This window comes from Dama dama, chromosome 11 (genome assembly GCF_033118175.1).
Source record: "Dama dama isolate Ldn47 chromosome 11, ASM3311817v1, whole genome shotgun sequence".
Taxonomy (NCBI): Eukaryota; Metazoa; Chordata; class Mammalia; order Artiodactyla; family Cervidae; genus Dama; species Dama dama.
This window is the reverse complement of record NC_083691.1, coordinates 41,899,713-41,922,762: the sequence shown is the minus strand read 5'-3', so window position 1 is coordinate 41,922,762 and position 23,050 is coordinate 41,899,713.

The window sequence follows — 23,050 nt, the reverse complement described above, 5'->3', positions numbered from 1 at the left end:
GGTATTTCCTTATTTGGCTTGGAAAGACAGAAAGGAAGATCTGTTTCAACTCATGGGCCTTTCTGCATATCTGTGCCTGTGTAGTATGACAGTATGCCCATTTTGAACATTTGTCCTAAAAATATTTGGATAACTACCTAAAAGAAACCAGGCTTTATAAATGATTGTCAGGATGCATGTGAATGTCCCTTATTCATAACAGAAGCCCACTTCTAGAAAACTCAGGCTTTCCTTCCTTCAACTATTATCCTCCCAAGTTGCAACTCTGAATGCAGCCAGCTGCTTCCAGCAGGGTCCTGCCTTCTACACAGGAAGTTGCTCTCTTGGCCTAAGCTCAACCCCTTTTCCTCATGTTCAGGGACACAAAGGCAGGCTTCTGGTCTACCTCCCAACTGTAGGGCCCTGGGCCCTGGGCCCCCTTCTTGAGGCTATCAGTGAATGAGAATGAGGGAGCATAAAACAAGAGGGAAATCTTGAGTCATTTGGAAGATAACTTTCCCATCTCAAGGGAAGAGCACCGTGATCCCCACTGTTTTCCATCTTTTCAAAGAGTTGGAACTGAGTATCCTAAATTTTCTCTTCTCAGAGTCTCAAACCTACATTATTTTCTACAAACAATATACAGAAGAGTGTTGAGCTAGATTTTTTAGCAGATTTAGGATTATTTGGAGTGACACACAAGACTGAGATGATAGTTTTGGGATTCTTAGTGTGGTCTTCATGACTGTACCCTAGCTCTGCCTTTAGGGGAAAAAGAAAATCATGCATTAAGCTCAGACATGGTCCTTCTTTGTAAAAAAAAAAAAAAGTTTCAGCAAATGTCCTGAGGTTAATGAAGACTCAGTGTCTCTTCATTTTCTGGAAAAAAAAAAAAATAGAATTAAAAAATTTTTTTTTTTTTTTTTAATCTGGGACCCGCTGTGGTCCTCAACCTTCCTTCTGTTCCATGATCCCTTTTGCTGCTGCTAAGTCACTTCAGTCATGTCCGACTCTGTGCGACCCCATAGACAGCAGCCCACCAGGCTCCCCCGTCCCTGGGATTCTCCAGGCAAGAACACTGGAGTGGGTTGCCATTTCCTTCTCCAGTGCATGAAAGTGAAAAGTGAAAGTGAATTTGCTCAGTCGTGTCCGACTCTTAGCGACCCCATGGACTGCAGCCTACCAGGCTCCTCTGTCCATGGGATATTCCATGCAAGAGTACTGGAGTAGGGTGCCATTGCCTTCTCAAAAAAAAAAAAAAATTTTTTTTAAATAATCCACACACCATAAAATTCTCTTCTTTAAAGATTTAGTGGTTTTTAGTACATTCAGAGAGTTGTGCAACCATCACCACAATCTGATTCCAGATTTTCATCAGCTCAAAAAGAAACCCAGAATCTCTGACAACCACTAATTTATTTTCTATCTCTATGGATTTGCCTATTCTGGATATTTTGTATTTGTAGAAATAGATATTTTCTTTTATAGATACATCCCAGATAAAAAGAACTTATGTTTAAAATCACTGGGACTTCCCTGGCGGTCCAGTGATTAAGTGTCCACACTTCCGATGTAGGGGACGGGTTCGATTCCTAGCCCGTAAACCAAGATCTCACATGCTGATGGGCATAGCAAAAAAAAAAAAATTACCTTTGGGGTAAGAGAGTGTAATCATTGCCCACCTTCCCACACACACCCACAGGAGAGTCTGTAAGATATTTTCTCTTTTTTTAAACATTTATTTATTTATCTGGCTGCTTTGTTGGTCTTAGTTGTGGCGTGCAGGCTCAGTTACTCTGCAGCATGTGGGATCTTGGCTCCCCTGTCAGGGATTGAACCCACATACCCTGAATTGCAAGTCAGATTCGTACCCCTGGACTACCAGGGAAGTCCCATGTAAGATCTTCATTATCATCAGATACAGATTCAGTCATTTTAGCCTATTGGGGGGAAAAAAAAAAAGAGGGGATTGAATTTCTAGGTTAATAATGGATAACCAGAACACTTAACTAATTTGAAGAACTTTTCCCCACACAGGTGTAGCTGATGAAGGTCTAGGTATCTAGACCACATGCTAAGTTATAGTGTGGCCTGGATCCAGGCAACTGAGTCTGTCTGCTAACATTCTGTTCTCTGCACTGTGCGGTTCCATGCCTGATATGGCACACATTGTGTTCTGTGTAAGCGATGCTCCCTGAAGTTGTGTATTGTGTGGACTTTATGGTTATACACAGCAGCCCTGACCTCAGAAGGTGGAAGAATTGATGCTTTTGAACAGTGGTGCTGCTGAAGACTGTCCCTTGGACAGCAAAGAGATCCAACCAGTCAATTCTAAAGGAAATCAATGCTGAATATTCATTGGAAGGACTGATGGTGAAGCTGAAGATCCAATACTTTGGCCATCTGATGCAAAGAGCCAACTCATTGGAAAAGACACTGATGCTGGGGAAGATTGAAGGCAGGAGGAGAAGGGGACAACAGAGGACAAGATGGTTGGATGGCATCGATGACTCAATGGACATGAGTTTGAGTAAACTCTAGGAGATAGTGAAGGACAAGAAAGCCTGGCATGCTACAGTCCATGGGGTGGCAAAAAGTTGGACACAACTGAGCAACTGAACAATAACAAATAAAAAGCATGTCGAAAATGTCTGCCCTGTAAAAAAAAATTTTCTTTTCTTTTTAATAAGTGGTGGCTGATGAGTCTCAGAGGCAATGAGGTTGAGGTTAAGAGGAACCTCCTTAATGAACTTCCCTAGTCAGGTTGGTTTTCCTGTTGGTGTGTCTTTCACAGGGTCTGTTGCCAGGCACTTTGTGGCATCAATGTACGCTTTATCTCTCTAGGCCACAGAGCACCCTGGGCTGCCTTTTTGGGTTGCTCCCAGACCCCGCTCACCTCCAGCCTTGTCCATGTAAGAGAAGCAATCTTACGACAAACGGATCTTGTGAGTGGTAATCTGCTCCATTCAGTCCTTCCAGAAACAAGAGTAACAATGGCCAGGACTGAAAGCATCCAGGCACTAAAGGGTGCAATGCTCTGTGGGGCATTATTCCATTTATACCAACAAAAGTGACCAGGGTTACACGTCAGCTGAGTAGCCACAATCAGGTGGAGAGAGGGGCAATGATTGGACGGGAACTACAGGGGCCTCCAGAAATGCTGGCTATGTTCTGCTTCTTGATCTGAATGGGTGTTTACTTTGTGATAATGCATTAAGTTGACCGAATATGTTTTACACATTTTCCATTAGTCGGGAATACTTCATTAAGAAGAATAACAGGGTTGGTGGCATGACAGGGCAGGAGATCCAGCTCTCTGTAGTGCTTCCCAGTCTCTCTGGGTGACCATGTCTTTTCTTAGGTGTCCTGTGGCCCATGGGAAATGCTCTCAGCTAATTGCATCCTGACCATCCAGAGCAGCAGGTGGGCCAGCCGTGGCCCCCAGGTCAAAGCCAGCCTGCTTCTTGCTTTTGTATGGTCTCGGGCACTGCTCCAACAGACAAAGAGCAGCCAAGGAGACTATGCATCGGTGGCCCCATCCACCCAGGTCAGGGCCAGATCACCCATTAGTCTCAGTACACACAGGGCCAAGGGTCCACAGTACATTTAGGAGCCCACGAAAATATTTTATTTTGAAAACAGAAGGAAAGCATATAGTTCAGACTGAATTTCATTTGTCTTTATAAGACCACAAGTCCAAAATGTAATCTTTAATATGTGTATCTGATACAGGGGCCCATGTGGTGGAAAGTCATACATGGCCCAGACCACAGTTACAAAATGTAATCTTTAATATGTGTATCTGATACAGGAGTCCATGTGGTGGAAAGTCATACATGGCCCTGTCCCTGTTCCCCACTCCACTCCCAGCACCAACTTCTCTGCCTGGAGGCTACATCTTATCCCTACCCAGGGCCTACACTGTCACCACCTGCATGTTGGGAACTTTGCTGTTGGCAAACGCTGGGGATCAGGGAGTAGAAGCCCAGTCCACGTGTTGACAACTTGGCAAATGTGGCCAGTGGCCCAAGTTGAGATGACTGGACTTATGCTCCAGGCTCTAGGTGACACTGGCAGCCAACCCTCCACCTACTGTCTATCAATCTCCTCCCCAGACAGGCCAGTGGCTGTGTGTCCTGAAAATATCTCCAAGCTGATGGCACCTGGGCATCAAGATGTCCACTCCTGGGAATGGCAAATGCCAGGCAAAGTGGGGGTAGGATGGGGCAGGAATTTTCTCTTCTGTTATATTAATATAAGAACCTACATGATATCCTCAATTTGGCCTTGTCCCAGAAAATCTAGATAACTTACCAGCTGGGCCTTTATGGAAAAAGGTTGCCAACCCCTGCTGTAAAGAAAACATGTCTCATCTCTCCTGATCCATTTGCCACTGGTATTTTTTGCTGGAAACTGGAAAGCCAAGTAAACTAGGCTGTGGTGTTCAGCCCATGAAAGATAGCACAGCCATCCCAACCCTAGGACAGTGGCCTGAGGTTTGTGGGTTGACTGGCTAGCAGTTTATCAGTGGCAAGGGAAACTAAGGCACATACCTCAGGGAGACTCTGAGGTGGCCCCCAGAGATCCTGGCCTGCGAGTATTCATTCCCTCGTGGAGATGGGAGTTACAACACCAAGTAGACCTCACCTGTGTAAGAGTCTTTGAACTGGAAGCTGGCCTCCAGCCACAGATGCTACTTACTAGAAAAATCTATGCTTTTACTTCATTTTAAATCCTCAGACACTCCAGAGAGAGAAGTAAAGCCACATTCATGAGAATAAATGAGGCAAAGTAGAAAGTCCTACTTGGTGGTTCTCATTAGAATCACCTGAACATAAAAATGCTTAAGCCCCACCGTAGAGAGTCTGATTCAATGGGTCTAGGTTTGGACCTGAATAACTTACATTTTTTAAGTCCCAGGTGAGCCAAGGATGTGAGCCAAGGATGAGAATTGCTGTGCTAGTGATTTGTTGTTGCTTAGTTGCTAAGTCGTGGCCAACTCTTTTGCAACACCATGGACTGTAGTCGGCCAGGCTCCTCTGTCCATGGGATTTTCCCGGCAAGAATTCTGGAGTGGGTTGCCATTTTCTTCTTCAGGGGATCTTCCCGCAAACCCGAGTCTCCTGCATTGGCAGGGGGATTCTTTACTGCTGAGCCCCCAGGGAAGCACAGCGATTTGTAAGAAATATATATCTGGTCATTCAGGTGGCCACAATATACTTCTCATACACAGTTGGTCTTTATCCACAGTTCCTAGCCCACAGCTCCCTATGTGCTTGGAATTCCCTGAGTGCTAGGAATAGCAGCAGCATCTTTGGTCATAATATTTGGTTTCTTGTGGTCAGTTTCTGAAATTGCTTCAGAGCCATAAAGTTGAAGTGAGTGTCCTATTGTTCTTAAGCAGTCCCTTTCCACTGCAACTTGGTTTATGTTAATAAGGTGACTTTTGAAAGCACTTAAGGATGGGAGCTGGTGTCCAGTGGAACCGACCACATGATTAGAAGTTGGCACTTTCAGTCCTACCCCCTGACTTGGGGTAAGGCAGAGGAGCTGGAGGTTGAATGGATCACCAGTGGCCAATGATTTAAACAGCCATGCCTATGTAATTAAGCCTCTTTAAATACCAAAAGGACAAGGTTCAGAGAGCTTCTGGATTGGGAAGCACATGGAGGTTTCCGGGGAGAAGGGCACACTCCAAGCACAAAGCTCCTTGCCCCTTCTTACAGTATCTTGCCCTATGCATCTCTTGTATCTGGCTGTTCTTGAATTATATCCTGTTATAATAAACCTATAATCTAGTAAATATTTTCTGTGAGCCTTAGCAAATTAATCAAAACCAAGGAGGGGAAAATGGGAGCTCCTGATTTATAGCCCATCAGTCAGAAGCACACGTGATAACCTGGACTTATGATTGGCATCTGAAGTGGGGGCAGTCTTGTGGGACCGAGGTCTTAACCTGCAGAATCTGATGTTCCCTCCTGGGGAACACTGTCCAAATTGAGTTGAATTTTAGGACACCCAGAGGGTGTTGAGGAACTGATTAGTGGTGTGAGAAAACCAACTCGTCCCACCCACACATTGGGATCTGGTGTTAGTCGGAGCTAGCCACATTTCTTTCTTAGCCCAGGTGCCTTCTCTTAGTGTCTAGTCAGTGCTATTGACATGAAACATCTCTAGGCAGCTTTCAGTCCCTATATTCAATTTTCCTGCTGTGTGTCTTTATGTACAATAAAAGTATACTACATTTAGCATTGTTCTATGCAAAGCTGATTAATGCCATTCATATGAGGAATTACACTATTATATAATAGGGTAACAATAGATATTTCCTAGATATTTCCTAACAATACCCATTAGCAAGTAGATGGAGCATTAACACCCTCAGCTGAGAGCTCTCGTGGCATCTGTAAGCCCTGATCATGAGCACTTGTGTTTTGTTTTCTCATTCTGAGTCATGAAAGTCAATGCGTTCACTTCTCCGAGGTGTTTATGTTCTCATGGTAAAAGCTGTCCAAAAAACATCCAAGTGATAGCACTGGAGGTGCCACAAAAGTGCTGAGGAAGAGTATCAGCTGGCTTTCAAAATGAACTCCTTCAAGAAACTGGATGAGGAAACAGGGCAGAAGAGGCAGTCCGATAGGGAGTGTTAGAGCACCCTCTGACTGATAAGCATCAGAGCACGTGGGGGGAAGGGATCAAAACTGAGAACAGTAACTAGAAGAAAGGGTAGCAGCAGATTCATCACAACTTCAGGGGGTTTAGAGAATGCTGTGACAACACACCGCCTTGAGCCCAGTCTTAATAATAGCTTTGATTAGAGTAACCTACTGGTAAGAGTTCCAAGTTACACACAACAGAATCCATTCTAGATACGAAAAGCATTGATTACAGGGTATTAGGAAGAAGTAGCACTTTTGAGAACGATAAGGGAAACAGATTGCTAAAAGCCAGTAGGCAGGAGCAATGCGGCTGAGAGTTCCGAGTTCTACAAGAACTGACCTAACAGAAGTTCTATTGCTGGCACTGCCCACCACCCCACACCTGGGACACAAGCAACCAGGCAGCAGAACCCTGTCACCAGCTACTGCATCTGACCTCCCAACACAGCTCTACCCTGTATTCCTCACTTGCACCTTTCCAGGCACAGAGCTTGGAAGAAGTCTGGAAAAGTGGTTTCTGGTTTTTCAGGCTTTACACCTGACAGCGTTAGAATGAGCTTCAAGGAGCCAATGGGCAGGTTTCGAAACAGCTCCCATTTACGGGACACATCCCCCTACTCCAGACAAGGCCTGGATTCCCCTAAACGCCTGCATTATGATACATGCAGATTTTTGCAAATGAACAAATACTTCAAACCATCTTGCAGTTCTGTTCCCTACTGGCCGGTGGATCTGTTTCTGTCACCATCTCTGTTCAGCAATACCTGTTTTACGTCTATTCGAAACTGTACTTCCCCTTGCTCTTTTTTTTCTCTCAAAGGAGTACAAAATACAGGCATGAGACTTATTTGTGATAAGAGACACAATTGATAAATTTAATAAAAATGAAACAAAGGCTAACAACTACTAGCAGTCCCTAAAAAGGTCAGCCTGTAGCCTCACTGAGACCCTTACTGGGACAAAAGATCAACTGCCTAATCGCACATAGAGAACTCATTTAAATCTCTGAAACTATACCACTGAAGACTAAGTCTGATAAACAAAGAGCCCTTGGCAATTTTACCGTCTTGTTTACCTTCCTGGGAATGAAAACCACCTTGTCATGCGGAAGACTGTTTTTAACTTTTGCACATTATCACTTGGCTGCATTTTCCAGACCCCATGAATGTATGAAATGTATGTACATCTTAGTCTGCAGAGAGAAAGAAGCAAGAGAACAGGTGTGCAGGGGAGAAGAGGGAGGAGCCACTCGCGGAGCTGCGCACGCGGCCCCGCTCAGCATGCTCCACACTTTGGCCCATCGGCGGCCAGCCCAGCCCCTGCGGAGGCATCCACGCCTCCCCGGGGAGACGATGAGCTCCGGTTCTCAAGCCTCAGTCATTTTTCTCTGACTCTTGCTAGTCCTGGGCCCTTGGCTGGCCTGGAGTGAGGTGAAGACGCCATGGAAGATCAGGCAGCCGCTGAAGGGAAGGCCCTGTCCGCAGCACAGTGAGGATGGGGTTGCGGAGTGAGATGGGGTGTGAGAGGCTGGCCGGCCTGTGTGGTGTCTGCTGAGTCCGGGGCGCCGTGGGCTACGCAGAGCTCCAAGTCTGTGCTCTCTGGGGTCCCTTCCTTGTTGGCTACGACGAAATCTCCTTTCCTTTTCTGATAGCGAGTCTTCTCACACTTACACACCTACTTCCCCGTATCATTTCCATGTGAAGGACAGTAGTGATTTCTAACAGCATAGAATTTCACACCGTTAAGGAAACCGCCGGCGTGTCCCATGAGAGCCTTTTGTGAACAGCAAGCTACTCGTACAGTATTGCTGGATTCACTTTTTAAAAAAAGAAATAGTTGGGAACTTCTCCAAAAAGCAAAAGCTATTTTAAATGGGGGCCAGTGGAGTCCCTGGAGAAGGAAATGGCAACCCACTCCAGTACTCTTGCCTGGAAAATCCCACGGACAGGGGAGCCTGGTAGGCTACACTCCATGGGGTCGCAGAGTCGGACACGACTGAGCGACTTTACTTTAATGGAGTCATGACTGGAACTAGGGGGCCACCGTGTGGTTAAGTGTTAAAAAGTGAGGTCCAGAGTCCCCCCCTCTCACATGTTTCTGCAATTAATCTTTTCATACAAAAAACAGACAGGAACACCAGAACAAAATTTGCCAAAATTCTGTTCAGAATGTTCAGTTGGCCTTCCACGGTGGAACATTTAAGCCAAAGTATATGCCTGAACCACTATCAGCAACATCACCTGAGAATGTATTAAAAATGTAGGTTTTTAGACCCACCCTAGATCTACCGATTCTGGAACTCTAAGGGTGGGGACAACCATCTGAGTTTTAACAAACTCCCTAGGTGATTCTGTTACCAGGTAATGTCTGAGATCCACCAGTTTAGACCAGGTAGGTAGAAGAACATCTCCTTGGGTTAGGCTATCGGCACAGCTAATTGTTTTACTGATTGCAATTATTGTAGAATTCACTAATTCAATCATTCAGCAACTATTGTATTTCATTCATTTAATACAGATTTACTGCATATTTAAAGAGCAGCAAGAAAGTTCATGTGATTGAAGCAGAGCAACCAAGGGGAAGAATGAAAGGAATGAGCTCAGAAGAGGCAGGCAGAGGCTGGCTGTGTAAACCATGAGGAGATGCAGCATGTCATAGGAGCCACTGGAGAGTACAGAGCTGGGAAGAGATAGAAGATTGTCTTCTTATCAACAGAAACTCCAGCTAAAGAACTGACAGTGATGGAAGGAGGGGACAGAGAAGGAGCTAAAACAAAGCTCAGGAAAGGGAGAGTGGTGACTTGGACTGGGGTGTGGCGGTGGAGATGTTGGCTCTGGATGGATTTTAAAGGTAGTGTCAACAGGATTTACAGATGGATTGGATATGAGATGAGACCAAGGAACATCTAGGATTACCCCAAGGTTTTGTGCCTGAACAAAACTATATTTAGTGAGAAATAATTAAGTGCCTACTAAAGATGTACTTTGTCTCACAGTTAAAAAGATTGAATGTTTTAGTAGAAAAGACCAATTAAATGAAGATTATGGGTTGTTTCTCCTTCCAAACAATTTACCTCATTCTTTGTTTGAGTCAAAATATTTCATCATCTTTTATAAAAATGTGTTTTAATTTCAGCAAATAGCCTGGAATTTCAGATAATACTTTTGTACACTGGTGTTTACAATGAAAGTAGGGATTGTACTTGGGTAATCAAGGGCTATTCTTCATATTAGTAGTAGAAATAGAACTCCTTTATCAATTTGCTACTTTTGTTCTTCCTGCGGTACAAATTAGCAATAATTATGTGTGCCAGCAAACATACATTTTGATATATAATAGAGTCATACTCCCCATTTAATTCAGCAGCCAGACTCCTGGCAATCTCAACCATTTGGAACTCAGGTATGAATTCCCAAACTGCACTCAGCAGCTTAAGTGATGTGTCTAAAATTAAAGTTAATGATTTAATAAGCTTAATTATTTGATTCCTTCTGGCAACCTTCCATTTGTCCCAGGTTTAATCCAATTCAGTAAATGGTTATTGGGTGCTTACTGTGAACAGGGCACTCTGTTAGGCTGTGATGAGGAGTACAAAAGGGATAGACAACAGACTACAATTACAAGGTTGGGGCATGAGGAGCAGACATGCTGACTGCAGCAAGAAAGAGGAGATGGGAAGATTAACATCTAGAAGGGAATCAGAATCTCAGGGCTTTTGAATTAGCACTAATAACAGCAGGTAATTAAATGGCCCCCTAGGCTAGATTACAGCCAGCTCAATGTCTGAGGTTTCCTAATAAATTTTTTTTTTAAAGTTGTTAGTAAATAATTTCCTAAGACAGGGAGTGACATAGAGCATTTGAGAAAAAATTTAATCAAAATGATTAGCATTTAACATAAAAGGGTCATTTTTTAGTTGCCTGAATGACTAATTCAATCTATCTCATTTTCATAAGAATTAATAGAATGTTATTACAAATGTGCCTGGAAAGTTCTATTAAAGAACAATTTGAAAACTGAAATCTTGACTGGCCAAATACATGGCTAGTCTTTGGATCTTCTCACATGGATGGGCTACAGGCTAGCCAGAGGTGTAGATCTGGAAATAGAGAGGGTAATTGCTAACTTTTGGTTGCTGTAGTCACCTTGCATTCTTTCCTTTAAAATGTTTTCATTATGGGAAATTTTAAATACACACAAAAGTAACAGAATAGCATAAAGAACCTTTATGTACTCATCACCTACTGACATCCCATTTCATCTAGATTCACCCATATCCCCCCTCCTGCATTGTGTGAGCATGCTGTTGCTTCAGTCTTGTCCAACTCTGCGCAACCCCATGGACTGTAGCCCGCCAGGCTCCTCTGTCCATGGGATTTTCCAGGCAAGAAGTTGCCATGCGCTCCTCCAGGGGTCTTCCTGACCCAGGGATAGAACCCGCATTGGGAGGGTTGCATTGCCAGGCGAGTTCCTTACCATGAGCACCACCTGGGAAACCCCACTCCTGCATTATTTTGAAGGAAATCCCAGACATCACATCGTATCAGTTCAGTTCAGTTGCTCAGTTGTGTCTGACTCTTTGCAACCCCACGGACTGCAGCACGCCAGGCTTCCCTGTCCATCACCAACTCCCGGAGCTTACTCAAACTCATGTCCATTGAGTCGGTGATGCCATCCAACCACCGTATCCTCTGTTTTCCCTTCTCCTCCCGCCCTCAATCTTTTCCAGCATCAGGATCTTTTCAGATGAGTCAGTTCTTCACATCAGGTGGCCAAAGTATTGGAGTTTCAGCTTCAGCATCAGTCCTTCCAATGAATATTCAGGACTGATTTCCTTTAGGATGGACTAGTTGGATCTCCTTGCAGTCCAAGGGACTCTCAAGAGTCTTCTCCAATACCACAGTTCAAAAGCATCAATTCTCGGTGCTGAGCTTTCTTTACAGTCCAACTCTCACATCCATACATGACTACTGGAAAAAACATAGCTTTGACTAGACGGACCTTTGTTGGCAGAGTAATGTCTCTGCTTTTTAATATGCTCTCTAGGTTGGTTATGGGCTTCCCTGGTGGCTCAGAGGGTAAAGCATCTGCCTGTGATGCGGGAGACCCAGGTTCAATCCCTGGGTTGGTAAGATCCCCTGGAGAAGGAAATGGCAAACCACTCCAGTATTCTTGCTTGGAGAATCCCATGGACAGAGGAGCCTGGTGGGCTACAGTCCACAAGGTCGCAAAGAGCCAGACACGACTGAGCAACTACACACTAGGTTGGTCATAACTTTTCTTCCAAGGGGCAAGCATATTTTAATTTTATGGCTGCAGTCACCATCTGCAGTGATTTCAGAGCCCAAAAACAGTCTGTCACTGTTTCCATTGTTTCCCCATCTATTTGCCATGAAGTGATGGGATTGGATGCCATGATCTTCGTTTTTGAAATGTTGAGTTTTAAGCCAGCTTCTTCACTCTTCTCTTTCACTTTCATCAAGAGGCTCTTTAGTTCTTCTCTTTCTGCCATAAGGGTGGTGTCATATGCGTATCCAAGGTGACTGATATTTCTCCTGGCAATCTTGATTCCAGTTTGTGCTTCATCCAGTCCAGCGTTTCTCATGATGTAATCTGCATATAAGTTAAATAAGCAGGGTGACAATATACAGCCTTGACATACTCCTTACCCTATTTGGAACCAGTCTGTTGTTCCTTGTCCAGTTCTGACTGTTGCTTCTTGACCTGCATACAGATTTCTCATGAGGCAGGTCAGGTGGTCTGGTATTCCCATCTCTTTAAGAATTTTCCACAGTTTATTGCGATCCACACAGTCAGAGGCTTTGACATGGTCAATAAAGCAGAAGTAGAGGTTTTTCTGCAACTCTCTTGCTTTTTTGATGATCCAGCGGATGTTGGCAATTTGATCTCTGGTTCCTCTGCCTTTGCTAAATCCAGCTTGAACATCTGAAAGTTCACAGTTCACAGACTATTGAAGCCTGGCTTGGAGAACTTTGAGCATTACTTTGCTAGCATATGAGATGAGTGCAATTGTGCGGTAGTTTGAGCATTCTTTGGGATTGCCTTTCTTTGGGATTGGAATGAAAACTGACCTTTTCCAGTCCTGTGGCCACTGCTGAGTTTTCCATATTTGCTGGCATGTTGAGTGCAGCACTTTCACAGCATCATCTTTTAGGATTTGAAATAGCTCAACTGGAATTCCATCACCTCCACTAGCTTTGTTCATAGTGGTGCTTCCTAAGGCCCACTTGACTTCACATTCCAGGATGTCTGGTTCTAGGTGAGTGATCACACCATCGTGGTTATCTGGGTCATGAAGATCTTTTTTGCATAGTTCTTCTGTGTATTCTTGCCACCTCTTCTTAACATTTTCTGCTTCTGTTCGGTCCATACCGTTTTCTGTCCTTTATCGTGCCCATCTTTGCATGAAATGTTCCCTTGGTATCTTTAATTTTCTTGAAGGGATCTCTAGTCTTTCTCATTCTATTGTTTTCCTCTATTTATTTGCATTGATCATTGAGGAAGGCTTTCTTATCTCTCCTTGGTATTCTTTGGATCTCTGCATTCAAATGGGTATATCTTTCCTTTTCCCCTTTGCCTTTCACATCTCTTCTTTTCATAGCTATCTGTAAGGCCTCCTCAGACAACCATTTTGCCTTTTTGCATTTCTTTTTTCTTGGGGATGGTCTTCATCACTGCCCCCTGTACAATGTCACAAACCTCTGTCCATGATTCTTCAGACACTCTATCAGATCTAATCCCTTGAATCTGTTTGTCACTTCCACTCTATAATCTTAAGGGGTTTGATTTAGGTCATACCTGAATGGTCTTGTGGTTTTCCCTACTTTCTTCAATTTAAGTCTGAATTTGACAATAAGGAGTTGATGATCTGAGCCACATCTAGCTCCCAGTCTTGTTTTTGCTGACTGTATAGAGCTTCTCCATCTTTGGCTGCAAAGAATATAATCAATCTGATTTCTCTATGGACCATCTGGTGATGTCCATGTGTAGAGTCTTAACTCTTGTGTTGTTGGAAGAGGGTGTTAGCTATGACCAGTGTGTTCTCTTGGCAAAACTCTATTAGCCTTTGCCCTGCTTCATTCTGTACTCCAAGGCCAAATTTGCCTGTTATTCCAGGTATTTCTTGACTCCCTACTTTTGCATTCCAGTCCCCTATAATGAAAAGGACATCTTTTTTGGATGTTAGTTCTAGAAGGTCTTGTAGGTCTTCATAGAACCATTCAACTTCAGTTTCTTCAGCATTACTGGTCAGGGCATAGAGTTGGATTGCTGCGATATTGAATGGTTTGCCTTGGAAACAAACAGAGATTGTTCTGTAGTTTTTGAGGTTGCATCCAAGTACTGCGTTTCAGACTCTTTTGTTGACTATGTTGGCTACTCCATTTCTTCTAAGGGTTTCTTGCCCACAGTAGTAGATATAAGGTCATCTGAGTTAAATTCACCCATTCCAGTCCATTTTTGTTCACTGATTCCTAAAATGTCAGTGTTCACTCTTACCGTCTCCTGTTTGACCACTTCCAATTTGCTTTGATTCATGTACCTAACATTCCATGTTCCTATGCAATATTGCTCTTTATAGCATTGGACTTCACTTCCATCACCAGTCACATCCACAACTGGGTGTTGTTTCTGCTCTGGCTCTGTCTCTTCATTCTTTCTGGAGTTATTTCTCCACTGATCTCCAGTAGCATATGGGGCACCTACCAACCTGGGGAGTTCATCTTTCAGTGTCTTATCTTTTTGCCTTTTCATTCTGTTCATGGGATTCTCAAGGCAAGAATACTGAAGTGGTTTGCCATTCCCTTCTCCAGTGGACTGCATTTTGTCAGAAGTCTCCACCATGACCCATCCATTTTGGGTGGCCCTACAGGGCATGGCTCATAATTTCACTGAGTTAGACAAAGCTATGGTCCATGTGATCAGATTGGTTAGTTTTCTGTGATTGTGGTTTTCAGTCCGTCTTCCCGCTGGTGGAGAAAATTAAGAGGCTTATGGAACCTTCCTGATGGGATAGACTGACTGAGGGGGATACTGAGTCTTGTTCTGATCGACGGGGCCATGCTCAGTAAATCTTTAATCCAATTTTCTGTTGATGGGCGGGGCTATGTTCCCTCCCTGTTATTTACCTGAGGCCAAACTATTGTGGCTCAGCTGGTAAAGAATCCGCCTGCAATGCAGGAGACCTGGATTCGATCCCTGGGTTGGGAAGATCCCCTGGAGAAGGGAAAGGCTACCCACTCCAGTATTCTGGCCTGGAGAATTCCATGGACTATACAGTCCATGGGGTCACAGAGAGTCGGACACGACTGAGCGACTTTCATTTCAAACTCTGGTGGAGGTAATGAAGATAATGGTGGCCTCCTTCACAAGGCCCCACGCAGGCACTGCTGCATTCAGTGCCCCCAGCCCCGCAGCAGGCCATCACCAACCCACGCCTCCACCAGAGACTCCTGGGCACTCACGGGCAAGTCTGGGTCAGTCTCTTGTGGGGTCACAGCTCCTTTCTCCTGGGTCCTGGTGCACACAAGGTTCTGTCTGTGCCCTCCAAGAGTTGATTTCCCAGCCCTGTGTAAGTTCTGGTGGCTCTATGGTGGGGTTAATGGCGACCTTCTCCAAGAGGGCTTATGCCATACCCAGGTCTACTGTACCCGGAGCCCCTGCCCCTGCAGCAGTCCACTGCTGACCTGTACCTCCGCAGGAGACACTCAAACACAGTTCTGTCCCAGAGCCAAGGTTTGAGAGACAAGTAATACCTTCCCCCTTTTCTTTCTTCACCATCTCCAGAAACCAAAACTCTTCCCCAGGTAGTGGCCTGGGGGGTTCCTGCAGACCTGTTTCCCAGTTACTTCCCAGTGAAGACAAAGGCTGAACTGAAGACTAGGAGCTCTGGAAGTGGACAGAATGGCCAAAGCCCAGCTTTACCTCACTGCTGTTGACTCTGAGCAGGGTTATCATCTCACCCAGGAGAGCAGCATTTCCAAATGGCAGGCCGCCAGCAGGTCCAGATCCTCACGGCTCACAGTGTTCATCCTCGGACGGACACATTCCCTGCCATAAATGTTTCAGTATCTATTTCTAACAGGTAAGGACTCTTTAAAAAAATCCCCCCATTTCCATTATTATATCTTAAAAAAAACCCAATAATTTTAAGATATTTCTCTGACTTCTAATCAGAGTTTAAATCTCCAGTCATGTCATAAAATTATAACTTTTATTTATTCATTTATTTATTTGGCCAGTTGGCATGCAGGATCTTTGTTCCCCATCAAGGCATCAAACCTGTGCCCCCTACAGTAGAAGCACAGAGTGAATCTTAACAACTGAGCCACCAGGGAATTCCCAAATTACAATGTTTAAAAGGTTTATTTGATTTAGGATCTATCTCAGGCCCACACAGATACTGATTGATCTGTCCATAAATGCCCCGTCCCCCTCACCTCTGCCCCATATAATACTTTTTCATTGAAATAAATTTGTTGAATACAATAGGGATTTTGGCCTGGAGAGTTTCCCACAGTGTGGATTTTGCCGTTTACAACTCTATGGTGGCATCATATATTGTATTTCTCTTGCCTCACCTTTGAATTTCTTATAAATTGTTGGAACTATAGGCATATTCAGATTCAGGTTCAATGTTTTTGCAAGGTAACTTCCTAAGTACTGTAGTAGCAGGAGGCTCTTCGTGTCTGGCAGGGTCTTTTTGTTATGACAAGGGGTGTTGACACTCAATGCCTAGATCCTTTAATGTATAAAGGTTTATCAAATGGTGATAGTCTAATTCCCCTGTTCCTTATACAGCACTGAAACACCTTTCATTTACTATCTGGTTACCTAGCAGTAACAGTTCAGAAAAATGGGATAAATATTTGATTCCTTCTCTTTATTTACTGGTTTTCAAAACACAAAGTTGACTTTCCAGCATCCTCTAATCAGGAACAATAAACTGATTTTTAGTAACATTGTTAACCTGTCACTAAATATAACATATTTTAATTAATTGCAGTTTTTATCTTTATTGATGCTGAAATCATCCCATCTTTTGCCAGAGGGAGGCTTCTCAAGTTGGCTCTTGGATCCTTTGGGGATGACCCAAGTCATCTTTGAAAAACCTCCTTACTCCCTGGAGAATTCCATGGACAGAGGAGCCTGGTGGGCTATAGTCTATGGGGTCACAAAGAGTCGGACATGACTAAGCAACTAACACTTTCACTTTATTCTCTGGTATGATAAGACCTTCCAGGCTCATCTTATATTTCCCAGAGCCAACAATTTCTCCCAGGACTACTGGTTCCTTTTAGTAGGAAATGGTATTTTGAGATGTATTCATCATACTTGAGTTTTATGATATTTTGACATCTCGGGGAGCCTTGGTGACTGGGAGAAGACTGCCTCTCCAAAAAATTCCCCAAATAACAGACACCTCCCCTGCAAATGTACCTTTCGCATGCAAATCAAGCAACCCTAAGTCCATAGCCCCAACCACCTTCTTTATCTAACTGTCACACACCAGGCCAGTATTTCCCCTGCCCAGAGTCAACACAGGGCCAGAACCAGACAACTAGAGACCATCTTAGAACCCAGAGACCACCAACATTGTTCAGACTATTCAGTCCTAAACTGTTTATCCTTCTCTGCCTTGCCTTTCCCACAGAAAACACCACAAAGGCTCTGAACCACGCTCTCCCTCACTCCTCATGCCTTCTGACGAAACCTGGTGTTTCCCCACGTGGCCCAGCATGGTGTGGCATGCCCTGCTCTTGGAAACTGTGAGTAATAAATTCTTTTAATGGCATGACCTCCCTGTGTCATCACTCATTCACCTCCATAAATTAATATCCTATGGGTATGTTTTAACACAAGGCCACAATCTGGAGGCTAGGAATCCTCGTTACTGGTACAGGGTTGGTCATTATTTCTAGGTCTTTTCCATGGACAGAGCTAAGAAACACATTCTGAATTCATCCCAATAGTTCCTGTTCAAAATCAGGACCTTAGGGATTTTACTTGACCCTTTCTGTCTTATACCCATACCCTCTTTCTCCCACACTGAGAAATCTGTCTCCCATTTACACTGGGAGTGACAGAAATCCAATTTCACATATTGTATTGGTTTATTATACTGCAACAAATATACAGCAATCTCAGAATAGCACTTCTGCTAGCAAAAATATGATTATATGGCTTAATATTTATTTATTTATTTTTGGCTACACTACATCTTTGTTGTTGCATGCAGGCTTTCTCTAGTTGTGGCAAGTGGGGGCTACTCTCTAGTTGTAATTGTGGTTCACGGGTTCAGCTGCTCCATGGCATGTGGACTCTCCCCAGACCAGAGATCAAATCCATGTCCCCTGCATTGGCAGGTGAATTCTCAACCACTGGTCTACCAGGAAAGTCCACACAGCTTAATACTTTTATTTTGGCTCCATGTCCCCTGCATTGGCAGGTGAATTCTCAACCACTGGTCTACCAGGAAAGTCCACACAGCTTAATACTTTTATTTTGGCTATTCTTTTTTGTCCTCAGAGTATATCCAATCAGGAATGTACCCTTAGATTACTGTTTTTCAGTCATTTAGAAGAGTTCCTCCTCCGGGGAGTTATCCCCAAAACTGATTTGTTTTACTGCATTTTTTAATTTTATGGTTGACTTTAAAATTTTGGATTCTTTGGGATTGCAAAGAATCGGACACAACTGAGCGACTGAAACACACACACACACTTCATAATTACGCATATTATTCACATGGCTCCAAAGTCAGGTCTACATATGAAGTCATGTTCAGAGAAGTCTGACTTCTCTCCCTGTCTTCCTCCTCCCACAGGACCCTGTCCCTCTGTCCCATAGGTGTGTGCATGCTCAGTCACTCACTCATGTCTGACTCTTTGAGACTGTAGCTCACCAGGCTCCTTTGTCCATGGGATTTTCCAGGCAAGAATACTGGACTGGGTTGCATGCCCTCCTCCATGGAATCTTCCCGAACCAGGGATCGAACCTATATACCTCCTGCATCAGCCTACAGATTCTTTACTGCTAAGCCACTGGGAAGCCCCATCCCCATAGCTAACCATTTTTAAATTTTATTGGTTATTTTTCCATCACTTGGCTTTTAAATATAAGTGTGTATGTGTATGTAATCTATACATTTATATATTTAATATTTTATATATTTTTAATGGTTGTACACCTTTCTCTACCTTGCTTTTTTCTCACTTCACCATACATGCTGGAGACCACACCATGGTAGCATTTAGACATATTCTTTATTTCTTTCAGGTGGATAGCTGCCAACTGTAATTGAGTATTTGGTTTACCATGTGCCAGGCACTGTGCTGAGTGGCTTACACAGATTATCCCATTTAATCCTCAGAACAACCCAGTGAGGTTGGCACTATTACAATTGCCATTTTACAAATGAGAAATTAAAGGTTAAGAGATTGGTCACCCAGCTGAAAAGCAGTGAATAATTTTTTAGGATAGAAACCAGAAATGGTTAAACTTTAGGCCAACATTACCCATGTATTTCTTTCTCTCTTGTTCTTAGTCGTTCAGTCGTGTTTGACTCTTTGCGACCCCATGGACTGTGGCCCGCCAGGCTCCTCTGTCCATGGGAATTCTCCAGGCAAGAATACTAGAGTGAATTGCCATACTCTTCTCCAGGGGATCTTTCCAATCCAGGGATTGAACCCAGGTCTCCCGCATTGCAGGCAGATTCTTTACTGTCTGAGCCACCAGGAAAGCCCATCTTTCTCTCTAGTTAGACATAAAGATAGAGAAGTTAGACATAAAGATAGACCATTTATACAGTGAATTCATAGACATCAGTGCCCCAAAATACTCAGAGGTCCTGAATGACTTGTAAACAAGGATTCATGGAGAAGTTTCCATGGATTCAGAGGGCCTATCAGGCACAAAATTTAGATAGACATAGATCCATAAAGTAACTTGAAAACCATTTTTAAATCTTTTCTGGCCTGTGAAAAAAAGTGACCAATCTATTGTGTAGATTAATTATATATATAAATGAGGTAACTTGGAATCAATGAGAAATCAAAGTAGACAAAAGTCATCGTGGAATTGTCAGATCTTCAGACACAAAATTCGAGGTGTGTCTATGGACACGCTCCACCTTGCTCCTCCACTGAATTGTTGTTGTTCTTTGTTTTCTCATAGGATAGTCCCTTTCTGCCGTCAGCTGTAGCTAGCCCCCAACCCAGGGCAGGGGGGCCAACTGCAGAGAAAGGGTGCAGTGAATGGCTGGCGGGGCTGAGAAGATACCCCCAAATGGTATATGTCCCAGGCCTTATAATGCTTTGTCTCCTAGTTATTTGTATGGTTATTCCCACCTTCTTAAAAGATTGTTGGGAAATTTAGGCAGACCCTCATACAGTCACTTCTGTATACCTTCCCCCATCTCAGCATAGCCAGTGGATCAGAGCGGGCACTTGACCCAAAGGAAGCCAATTACTCTTGTTGGAATTTGTGGTTAGGACCTGAGATGTGTTGAGGCTTCTGCTGGATACTCCAGATTCCCACCTCCATCAGCACGACTCTGTTCAGACCAGCTGCTGAAGAGTTCCTCTGCTTTCTTCTTTTACCTCCTACCCACCCATTAGTAAGTCACTCCTGCTGATTTTACCTCTAAACTAGATCTCAGATTCACTTGGTTCCTCCACCCCACTGTTGGCACCTATCTATCTGCCATCTCTCACCTGGACAGTTGCAGCAGGTTCCAGATTCGTGTCCCCCTTTTTCTCGTGTGATCTTCAGATGTGAATTGGAGTAAGGCTCACTTCTGCTTAGAGTCCTTCAGTGGCTCCTCTCTGCACCCAGAACAGAATCCACACCCTTATCCAGGAAGCCCCACCACCTCTCCTGCCTCATCCCTGCAGCTGTGCCCCTTGCCCACCTCACTCCAGCCACAGGCCTCGTATAGGTTCCCCATGCACCTGGTGCTTACCCACTCACAAGCTTGTGCCCTTCTGGATGCCTGGAGCTCATGTTCTCCCTGACCTTGTTGGTGCCTCATCTCTCTAGCCTCACCTAATGTCACCTCCTCCGAGGAGCTTTCCCTGACCACACAATCTGAAGTAGGCCATCAGCATTTTTCTTCTCTCAACACCTCATTTGTCTCTTTTCTGGCACTTAGGACAGTGTTTAATTATTTTTTATTTGTGTATTTAATTGTCTCCCTGGCTCAGTGGTAAAGAATCTGCCTGCCGATGCAGGAGACTTGGGTTTGATCCCTGGGTCAGGAAGATCCCCTGGAAAAGAAAGTGTTAACCTACTCCACTGTTCTTGCCTGGGAAATCTCATGGACCAGGGAGCCAGGGGGGCTACAGTCCACAGGGTCTCAAAAAGTCAGACAACAACCACTTTTGAAAGGGATAATGGGATTTAAAACTAAAGTTGCTGTTTGGATTATAACTCATAAATCCATCTTTTTTCAACTTACAGTTACATTAATAATGCTGATAACAGTTTACTTCCTATTAATAAGGCATTTTCTTTTCTCCAGATAATAGAGGTCTACTGTCCATCAACACTTTACAGGGAAGATCTGTGCCTTCAGTCAGATTTGCCCTTTTCAAATGGGTCAGTGTTCTCATTTTTTTGGTTTTGTTTTTGTTTACTTTGTTTTAAAGAAATGAAGGGTAGGGAAGAGCTTTAGTAGAAAGCTCCAGGAAATCGCTTGAGTTCTGTTAAATGTTCTCTAAGTGCATTTTCAGAAACAAAAATTACTTCAAGCCCTTAGGGAACTGAGTTTTGCAGCTGACTCTGCACCTGGTCAGATATATCAATCACCATCCTGGAGGGAAAACTTCCCTTGATTAGGTCAAGGCCTAAACCCCTACAGTGGTACTCCTGTACCCTCCCACCAAGCAGAATCCCCCACTATACAAGTCAGGATGCTTCTAAAAGGCAGAGTCCAGTACAGTGAAGATGCTCCATAGATGTTTGGCAGATCAATACTATACTCCCACCCCATTAGCATGGGCTTCCCTGGTGGCTCAGTGGTAAAGAATCCACCTTTAATGCAGGAGATGTGAGTTCAAGCCCTGGGTTGGGAAGAACCCCTGGAGAAGGAAATGGCAACCCACACCAGTATTCTTGCCTGGAAAACCCCATGGATGGAGGAGCCTGGCGAGCTACCGTCCATGGGGTTGCCAAAAGAATCCCACATAAGGAAGCTTTTTGCACTGAGCAGACTCCACCTTGTGGCCATATTTGAGAACTGCGCTACTGCCCAAGGGCAGCAGAATCATCACCCCTTCTTTTGCAGTTCTCATACCTCTTGATGTTGTTTAGTCACTGAGTCCTGTCTGACTCTTTTGTGACCCCATGGACTACACCTGTGAAGCTTCTCTGTCCATGGGATTTCCCAGGCAAGAAAACTGGAGGTGGGTTGCCATTTCCTTGTCTAAAGTATCTTTCCAACTCAGGGATTGAATCCACATCTCCTGCCTTGCAGGCATGTTCTTTACTGATGAGCCATGAGAGAAGCCCTCACATATTTCTGCTAAGTCACTTCAGTCGTGTCCGACTCTGTGCGACCCCATCCCTGGGATTCTCCAGGCAAGAACAATGGAGTGGGTTGCCATTTCCTTCTCCAATGCATAAAAGTGAAAAGTGAAAGTGAAGTCACTCAGTCATGTCTGACTCTTCGCGACCCCATGGACTGCAGCCTACCAGGCTCCTCCGTCCATGGGATTTTCCAGGCAAGAGTACTGGAGTGGGGTGCCATTACATATTTCTAGGTCTCTTTAAAAAGTACACCAAGATAGTGACTTCTCTGGCGGTCCAGTGGTTAAGATTCTGTGTGTGCTTCCACTGCAGGGGACTAGGGCTCTATCTCTGGTCAGGGAACTAAGATCCCATATTCTGCACAGTTCCTTCTCCCCTCCGCCGCCCTCCAAAAAAAAGGTACACCAGATCTACTGCATGGGATCTCATGCAGACATCTTAAACACAATTTCTCTCAAGCCACATATGTTCTTTATTCTCCAAGTCTCTACATCCTCTTCTATCTATATAATTGGTTTTCTTTAATTTCTTCAAAGCCACAATAGGACAGGTGCTTTAAAAACACTTTCACATTTAATCCTTTCAGTAGTCCAGGAGACTGGTGTATATTACTATGACCATTTCACAAGTGAGGACATCTAGGTATGTAGGCTCAGAGTTTAGTAACTTACCCAAGGCCACACAGCTAATTAGGGATGTGGTGGGGGGTGAACTAGGTCAATTAAATATGTAACCCAGACTTTCCAGCGAACCTCACTGCCCCCTGATTAATAGGATTTTCATCTACCCGGGTTTTGAAATTGGAAAATAGTAAGATGCTCTTGGTTACTCTGTCTCTCTTTCACTGATAGGCAGAGAAGGTTTAC